Source organism: Nelumbo lutea, chromosome 1 (genome assembly GCF_056320005.1).
Source record: "Nelumbo lutea isolate HS-2025 chromosome 1, American lotus-T2T, whole genome shotgun sequence".
Taxonomy (NCBI): domain Eukaryota; kingdom Viridiplantae; phylum Streptophyta; class Magnoliopsida; order Proteales; family Nelumbonaceae; genus Nelumbo; species Nelumbo lutea.
The window spans coordinates 101,741,661-101,751,803 of record NC_142684.1 but is presented as its reverse complement, the minus strand read 5'-3'; the positions used below and the strand labels follow the sequence as shown (position 1 = coordinate 101,751,803).

At 38.1% G+C, this 10,143-nt stretch overlaps 1 long non-coding RNA gene across 1 annotated transcript; it reads right to left on the bottom strand.

Annotated features, from left to right (window-relative positions):
- Positions 1-8,256: 8,256 nt before the first annotated feature.
- LOC148876453 (uncharacterized) lies at positions 8,257-9,097 on the bottom strand. The gene is made up of 3 exons (XR_016105930.1): positions 8,978-9,097; positions 8,755-8,898; positions 8,257-8,684 (listed from the first exon to the last, which is right to left on the bottom strand). It is a non-coding gene; the product is annotated as an uncharacterized LOC148876453 (long non-coding RNA).
- Positions 9,098-10,143: the final 1,046 nt, after the last annotated feature.

Here is a 10,143-nt window from a genome sequence, read left to right as displayed (position 1 = left end):
GGACCCTATGTTCTCCATCTCATGCGGAACTAGATCAAGTCCCTCAACAAGAATATCATTACCGACCCAATTGTCCTAGAAATTGACGGATTTCCCATTTCCAACAATCCAACCAATACCTTTCCTCAAAAGGTCTCTTGAATCAATAATTCCTCTCCAGGGCCAAGAAATATTTTTCTTGGCTTTAACTCTTAGGAAATCTTCTCCTTTCAAATATTTCCCTTTAACAACCCTCACCCATAAGTTATCTCTCTCTAAGAATTTTCCAACCCAATTTGGCTAGGTTGGCTTCATTAGCCCATTTTAAATTAAAAAGGCCAAGTCCACCCTTATTTTTAGGATAGCAAACCTTGTTCCATCTTATAAGGTGCAAAGGTTTCTTATCACTAGTTAGACAAAAGAAATTTTTTCTGGGATTTATTGATGTCCTCAATGATGCCACTAGGCAACCTGAAAGATTTCATGATATATTGAGGAAGCATACTAGCAAAGGCTTTTAAGAGAGTAATTCTACCAGTAAGAGGAAGAGAATTTCTCTTCCAACCAGCAAGTTTTTTGATTACTCTATCCTTTACAAATTGAAATAAGTCCTTAGTGACTCTTGAATTAATTTAGGGGGGCCTTCAAGTATAAGCCATTGTTTGATTGAATAGGAATCTTCAGAATCTTGGCAAGAATTTTTTGGAATTTATTTGGGATATTTTGAGAGAAATGAATAAATGCTTTCTTGAAATTTGGGTTCTAACCCAATGCCTTAGCAAATTTTTCCAGAATATCTTTGATTTTGAGGCAAGCATTAATGGAAGGTCCAACAAATATCAAACAATCATCTGCAAATTGCATAATAGGAATTTTGGGAGAATTCTTTACAGCTTTACATCCAATACCAGTGTTAAGGTTAAGAGATTCCTTTTCCAACTTCCTAGAAAGTGATTCTGCAACTGCACATAGAACAAAAATGTAAGGGGAAAAGGGATCTCCTTGTCTAATACCTCTAGGTGGGTAGATCGTTGTATTGGGTGTACCATTTATCAGAATTTGGAAGGCTGTTGTTTTAAGACACTTGATGAACCATCCGATCCATTTATCATGGAAACCAAATTTCCTTAGAACTGTTTCTATAAAATCCCATTCTAGCCTATCATAAACTTTTTCCACGTCAATATTACAAGCCATCGTACCCTTCTTTCCTTTTTTATTTTTATTTTTTCATAGAGTGGAGCATCTCATGAGCAATGAGAATGTTATTACTAATCTGCCTATTTGGGACAAAAGCACTTTGAAAAGGAGAGACTAAGGTGGCATTTGATAAATATGAAATTTCACATCTGAAAAGTTATATATATATATATATATATATATATATATATATATATGTCTAAAATCTGAAAAGAAGCATATGTGCTTTTCTACTTTTTAGAGGCTTTGAATCCATAAGTTTGTTTGTGTTAGATCAACCCTTAACCATCTGAAATTTATTGATTTTACTATTTTACCCCTAGAACATACTATTTGGAAATGTTGAGTTCAATTTGCATTATATCATAAAAAATAATTTTCAACCTCAAAATAATATTGAAACAATACAAATAAAAAAATTAATAATTACTAATTACTAATTAATAAATAAAATGATTAAAATAAAAAAAATAATTAATGACTATAAACATATTAAAATAATTACTAATTATTAATTTACATAAATAAAAATTAAAATAATTTTTAAAATGTAACAGAGTAATTAAAAATTACTAGTTAATAAAAATAATTAATAAATAATAAATAATACGAGTAAAATTAATAAAAAATAATTAATTTTTAATAAAAAAATATTAAAATAATTTATAATTAATAAAAATAATTTATAATTAATAATAATTATTATTACTATTCATCGAACTGCTGCTACTACAAGTTGCAGCAACGATGGCAGTGGAGAGAGAGAAAGAGAGAGAGAATTGTGCTGCAAGTTGTAGCAGTAGTGGCGAGAAGACAGGGGTGAAAGAGAGAGCAAGAGAACCGCCGCTGCAAGTTGCAACAATGGTGACAAGAAGACAGGGTGGGGAGAAAGAGAGTTGTATGAAGATGAGAGAGAGATGTCGATTGGGGAGGGGTATTTTTTACTTTAGGTCATGTCTGAAACATGTCTAAGCGCGTTAAGTGATAGGCCTGAGTCTAAAAATTTCAGATCTAAAAAAAACTTTTCAAACCCTATTTCAAATGCAACACCAAAGGTGGCATCTGAAAAGCAACATTTTCAGATTCAGACGTCTGAAAAATGCAATCAAACGCCACCTAAGTCTTCCAGAAATAGCTTGATTCCGGGCCCGTTGGGCGTGTCTTTCCATGCAGTCTTTCGGTTGTTTACAAGCCAGGAAGATTGATTTTCGGTCTATTCCCGTTTGGCTTGCGGAATATCTAGCCACCAAAAGATGCGAGAAGCCCATTTCGGGCTGATTTTAGAAAGCTTCATTGAAGCTTCCTACGCCTTCCGCATTTTAATCTTATGCGAAAATATGTGGGCAGACACATGGAAAGACGTGTGTCTGCCAGACTATCTTCGGGCTACCCAGATCTTATTTCAAAAGCTCAATGCGTCTTTTGACCGTCATAACTACAAGAAGATCTTCTCAAAAAGACACGCCAAATGGGCCCTCTATTAACTAGGATTTTTGTGATTGTAAATAACATAACATAGGTTGATTGGTTTGTAATTATTTGCAATTTCTGGATTGTCAAATTTGGGGATAACAACAATGAAGGTTTTATTCAATATGAGGCATAGCCTTCTAGAGTGAAAAAAGGCTCTAATGACCTCGCAAAAAAATTCTTTTAGAATACCCCAAAACTTCTTAAAGAATAGGGCATTAAACCCATCAGGACCGAGTGCTTTCAAATCACCTATCGACTGCAAGCCTTAAAAATCTTAGTGTTGAAGACTTCTATAGTAATAACCTTATTTTTGCTCATCCATGACACACTTATCAATACCACAAATGAAATCTTCAATGCCACTAGTGCCCTTAGTTTGGAACCTCTTCTCAAATTCCTCCACAAAGTGATTAGTAATGCTCCAGTGCTCTTCAAGCCTCTCACCCATATTATTTTTAGGGTAAATCCCTTAAACATCCCCTACTATTTGGCCTAATGACACGCGGTACCCCTACCGTTTAGCTATTGTCTTGTGGTACCCTTAAGTTTTCTGACAATTGTCATTTGTCGTTAAATCGGGATGGAAAAGATGATTTTACATTTTTACCCTTCCATTAACTCTCACTCATATTGAACTCATTTTGCACCATTTTTCAAATTATGTTTTTGCCCTCCCTTAATGAGGGAGGGATTAAAGTATTACTCTCGCCCAAACACTGTTTATCATCATTCATTGGAGAGAAATACATCATCATTCATGCGGAGAAGAACCACAGTCGTCTTCCACGACTACCGCTGCAAACTCCGGTAGGTTGTACGACAGTGCACAACAAGTTTGTATAAAAAACATGCATTTCCATCATGTTTTTTTGGGGGAGGGATGACATTTGTCGTCTCTCTGAGTTAGTTGTTCTTGGAATATTTTTCTTACAAATTTTTACTGTTTTGCAATGGAATTCGAATATTTTTCTTACAACTTTCTTTGAGATAGCCTGCGTTTTCTATCATCATAGAGGTATGGTCCAGCTTTTTATGTGTATTTTAGCTAGGTTTTTGGGGACCACTCCTAGGGATTCGTTGACAAATTAGGGTAAAATGGCACTTGGAGGTTTTGGGGGACCACTCGTAGATCTGGGTATATGTGGTGTGTTGGAGTGTGTTGGGACCCATGTGTTTGCTTTAATTCATACACATGCGATCAACACATGGGTCCAAGTGCTCGACAAAATGTCTGAAGCATTGTTTCAGCATGAATCTGTCAATATCGCATGAATATGTCAATACCAATGTATGAAACACTATTTCAAGTGTAGGGCCCATGATTGGAATTGTTCTAGCTCATAGTGTAGCTTATGTTTTTGGTTGTGGTGTAGCTTATTTTGTAGGTTATGGTGCTTAGGGTGTTGCTTATTGTGTAGCTTATTGTGTACTTATTGTGTAGCTTATGTTGTAACTATATTTGTCCTTGTCTATGATGTAGGTGATGGATGGGAGTAGATACATGTTCATCATCAATTATGGTGGCCTTTGGAAGTCCACAGATGGGAAGTTATCATACGTAAATGGTCAAGTTGGACATGTGGATAATGTTGATAGTGACAGAATTTGTTATCTAGATATCTTGAATGACTTCTATTCATTGGTTGCTATACCTCCTGGAAGCATTGTGACTATCAACTACAGGATACCAGGTTGGGATTTAGAAGAGCATTTAGGAGTTCTTGGTTGTAAAAATGATGTGATGGACATGTTTGCCATCCATGAGGACCTCCGTAAGATAATATTCTATGTTACTTATACTGAAGCCAAGTGTGTTAGTATGGATGATGGGTGTAGTGGCAAGGGAAAGGAACAAATGCAAAATGATGATATTGACTATTATGTAATTGATGATGTTGCTAGTCATAGCCATGGTAATGGTGAGGGGTTGGATGGTCATCATGATGTTGATGATGGGGAATTTAAGGGTTTGTATGATGATGGTGAGGATTATTCTTATGATGATGGTAAGGATTATTCGAATGATGATGATGAGGGGATCAAGAGAGTTCGGATGTTGGGGATCATGAGGGTTCGGATGAGGATGATGGTAATGAGGGTGTACATGATGGTGGTGGTGCTGATTTGTCTGATTATGAGCCTACCAGTGAGTATGGTAGTCCAAGGGAGAGGGGCAATACACTAGACTTTGACTTTTCCAAACCAAGATTTTGGGTTGGTATGGAGTTTACCAATGTGAAAGAGTTTAGTCAAGCATTGAGACAATATTGTATGGTAGAGGGTATAGAAATTAAAAGAAAGAAAAATGAGAAATGTAGGTTTACTGGAGTGTGTGTTGTAGTTGATTGTGGCTGGAGAATTCATGATGGAGGTAGCTTCATAATTAAGATCCTCAATGATACACATGGTTGTATTGGGGTGACTACAAATAGGGAGGCAACAAATACATGGCTGTCAACAAAGATTGAATTGTTGTTAAGGGTTGATCCTATCATGTTAAGCAGTGTGCTTAGGTTTGAAATTATGATAATGTTTGGCAGATTCATATGCAATACTCCCTCAATATTGTACAGCCTTGCTTACAAGCAACCCTGGGTCTGTTGTGAAGTTGTATGCCCCACTTGCAATAGAAGAAGACACATATGAGCTTTCAAGAGAGTATTCATATGCCTTATAGGTCCAAGGGATGGGTTCTTGAATTGTTACAGAAAAATAATTGGATTGGATGGTTGCCACACCAAGACTGATGCAATAGGAGGTATAATACTCATAACTCTAGGGATTGATGGCAATAATGGAATTTTTCTTATTGCATATTCTGTGGTGGAAGCTAAAAGTAGAGACAATTGGACATGGTTCTTGGTTGAGTTAAGAGATGCTCTAGGTATTGATGACCCACACAGATGAACATTTATGTCGGATAGGTAGAAGGTATGCATATATTTGTTTGGTTGAGTTAATGCATAATTTCCTTTGTTTTGATTACAAATAGCACTAATAAATGTGATGCTTGTTTGTTGGGCATTGTTGAAGTAGTGTCGTGTTGCATGCCTGGTGTAAATCATATGTTCTATCTACGGCATCTATATAGCAACTTCAAAAATCTATTCAAGGGGAAGGCATTGAAAGATGTTGTATGGGCTGCTGGGAAATCATATACCCAGTCTGACTTTGTTCAATACATGGAAGTAATCAAAAGCACGTCCAAAGATGAACATTTATGTCGAATAGGTAGAAGGTATGTATATATTTGTTTGGTTGAGTTAATGCATAATTTCCTTTGTTTTGATTACAAATAGCACCAATAAATGTGATGCGTGTTTGTTGGGCATTGTTGAAGCAGTGTCGTGTTGCATGCCTGGTGTAAATCATAGGTTCTATCTACGACATCTATATAGCAACTTCAAAAAGCTATTCAAGGGGAAGGCATTGAAAGATGTAGTATGGGCTGTTGGGAAATCATATACCCAGTCTGACTTTGTTCATTACATGGAAGTAATCAAAAGCATGTCTAGAGATGAATTTGAATGGCTTAGCAGGATTCCCCCCGACACATGGTCTAGGCATGGGTTTGATCCATCAGTTAAGTATAATGACATAACAAACAACTAGAAAGAGTCATTTAATGCATGGATTGGAGAGGCCAAAGTAATGTCGATTGTTGAGATGTTGGAGGACATAAGGAAAAGATGGATGCAGAAGATTTATTATAGACACAAGGCATCCACTACACTTAGGCCTGGTCTGTTGCCTAAAATGCAATCAATCATTGATAGGAGATCAAGGGAAGCTAGGTGATGTTTATTGCCCATATACTTATTGTATTTTTTGGCTTGAGCAGTTCATTACACATGTACTTACTTATTGTGTTTGAATAGGTCTGTTAGGGTTTTCCAATTAGGGCAATATGAGTTTCAAACACTAGGAGCTGACTTGGTTGAAAATGTCAATGTCATGTACATGTAAGGTTTGGGACATAAGTGGCCTACCTTGTGCTCATGCACTTGCAGTGCTTACCTTTACAAGAGGTAAGGTGGAGGACCTATGTGACAAGGCCTTCCACAAGGCAACATATGAAAAGGTGTACAGTCATTTTATTCATGCTCTCCCGAGACAAAAATACTGGCAACAAGTGCAACACCACCCGATTACACCCCCCATAGTGAGGAGGAGGCTAGGTTGACACCCAACCATGAGAAGAAGAGAAGAGGATGAAGCATCCCCATTATACCGTGCCCCACTAGAACGAAAGACAGCCAGGTGTTCCATTTGTGGTGTAATAGGGCACAACAGAAGGAATTGCAAAGCCCCTTCTCCGGATATGAATAGAGAGACTCCAGTGGTAAAAAAAAAATCACTCAAGACTCAACATAAATGAAGTTATGAATGGCATTTTACTTGTGTATTGTGTACTAACCAGGGTATTTGAATTGTAGGGTGGAGGGCCTGTTGCTGATCATGATCATACCCAGTCTGCAAGAAGGAAAGTCTTGCCACCCAAGAGAGGGGCTATTTCTACACAAGTTGTTGCTGGCTCATCATCAAGAGCAACAGGTGGTAGTGGAGCAGCAAGTGGAATGTCTGATAGGGGTGGTAGAATAAGGGGGAGGGGGAGGGGGAGGTCTGTTAGTGAAGGTATAGGCGGTAGAACTGACATGGGAAACTTGCAACATCTAGACATTGCTTGATTAGGAAGACAGGTGAGGACATTTTTGTTTTTTCATAACAGTTTAGTATGTCAGTTAAAGTTTGTACTGACTTTCATTTTAATTGATGTGTGTAGGTAGGGGAACAGAATAGCTAGGATTTGAGATACTCCCAACCATGAGAGGTAGAGGAACAGTTGTGTTCTTATTATTATTATTATTATTATTATTTTTTGAACTTTGGAATGCTTTGAACTTTGATATATTTTGGCACATAGAACTTGTTAGTGATTATATTTTGAACTTTGGAACAATGATGTAGGAGAGAGCATATGAAATTTTTAGTGATTATAGAACTTGTGTATTGATACAGTTGATATAGTTCTTACTTTTTGGAATTCTTTGGAATTCATTTGAATTCCTTAGATTTAATGCATATGGATACAAGTGTTTGATGCAAGTTGGGTTTGATGTAAGTGTTTGCTTCAGTTGATACAGGTTCTGTATATCAGCTTGCATATGGACCCAGGTGTTTGATTCGGTTGAAACTCCAACTAAATGGACTGATTTCATATGGATGCAGGTGTTTGATTCAGTTGAAACCCCAACTAAATGGAATGATTTCATATGGATACAGGTGTTTGATGTAGACTGATCTCATAACTGATAGTCTATCTTTGAATATACTAATTTAATGTATTTGATTGGGTTGGGTGCTATTCCTTCAGTTGAGAAAGGAAGAAAGGTTGTTGCTCTACATTGTAGCAGGAACTTGATTGGCCCACCAATGACATAATTGTAGTAGGAACTTCATTGCCTCACCCATGACTGTTAAATTTGACAGTCTTGGTATTGATCTCAATACAAGGGTAAATACATTGTAGTAGGAGTAAATTTGATAGTGCTGAACTGATTCTGTGTATGTTATAGAACCAGTTATGGAATTAGTCTGTATATGAAAAAAGGTGCAACTAGTTCATGAATCTTTCACAACTACTTGATTAAACGGACGCTTCCATTGTTTAATAAAACATATGAGAGAGAGAGAGAAAGAGAGAGAGAGAGAGACAGTACAACTGCTACTAGTTCATGAATCTTTCACAACTGTTTGATTAAATAGACACCTTCAAACACTAATGTGAAAATTAGAAATCCAGATCATGAATCTTTTATGCATAAATCCTTGATATGCTTCAATAACTTATCACAAAATTTGGACATCCTGTCCAAACTATCCTTCTTAGATTGTACAACTGCTACTACTTCATCCAATGTGTCCATAGATGACCTTTCATTTATTCTAAAAGATCCTGAACCATCATCTGCTTTCATGGTTATATTATCCACCGGTGTTGCCCATGAAAAGAATTTACAGTCACCTGCATCCTACAAAAAAAATTGAACTTTCATAAGTCATTAAACAAAATAATTATGGAATAACAAATTTTTTTCTTACCTAAGGCTTTGCGCACACCCAAAACCATTTTTCTTGGCTACTAGGATTTTTTGATGTGAACACTCGACATAGCCCAATGCCACAGGGACACATCATTGCTTCATCTTTCCATAAGAAAAAGGTGCATCATTTATCAGGGGCAAACTACAACAAATACATGTTATTAAACTTAGACCATGTTGGGCAAACTACAACAAAATTACCTAACTGATAACCTACTTACATAGTAGTGGCACCCATAGAACTGTCGGTCAACGTTCTCAGGCTTTCCATTCCTAGCCACGACTATGACACACTCTCCACTGCATGGCCACACCACATTCATGGTGCCCACTCACATTTTTTGTACCTGCAATCATTAGAACAGATTAGAGGTCACATACGGGTGACTGGGCATACGAGGTGGAAGGGGGGGAGGGGGGCTTGGAGGTTGGGGGGCTAGGCATGCGGGGGGGCTAGGCGTGATGGGTGGGGACTGGAAGGGGGGTCTGGGCATTTCGTCGAACAAATGACAGTCAATGACTGCATCTATTCTAAATGGAAATCCCACCGCCGTTCTCATCTCTCCTCCCCCACACCACATTGGCAGTGGTGCATCGCATTGGGGTCACTGTCGTTATCCTCCCCCACATTGCGAGTTTCAAAACCCTTTTGGGGTCACCAATGATGGTGTCGGCACTACCGACACTGTCGACACCCCCAATGCTACAAGTTAAAACGGGTTTCAAAACCCTCCATGGGGTCGTCGTTCTGTAAGAGGATGTCGGTGATTGATAACATACTCTACAAAAAGTCCACCGCACCGATGATGTCGATGCTGACAATCAACGCCAGTGAACCTTAGTTCTAGTGTTGGTGACAGGTCCAATCGGTTTAGTGTTGACATAGCCAACAATCCCGAACTAAAACCAAAAGGGTATTTTCGACCGTAAAAGGGCAGTTTGGGAATTATGAAAGAAAGTATCAATCATGTGGTGTAACAGGACCCAAGGGTCGAGTAACAACAGGGGAGGAATTGGACAATTGTCAGAAAACTTAAGGGAACCGCAAGACAATAGCTAAACAGTAGGGGTACCGCATGTCATTAGGCCAAACAGTAGGGGGTGTTTAAGGACTCTCCGATGCTTAAGTTAGAACTTGATAGCGAGCTGAGAGAGAATAAGTTTGTAAGAATATGAAAAAGCTAAAGAGCGGTGAATATGCGATATCTCGATCCCTGGGGAGTTGAAATGTCTATATACCGATGCTCTGACGAGTTCGGCTGAGTCGGCCACGTATCCCTGTTGTGGCGGGATATGCTTGTTAGGCAGTGTCTCGAGGTGGCTGACTGTTATTGTCAGGACTGAAGGCAGGCGGGCTACAGTGATCGTTGCTTGGTAGGGTCCCGCC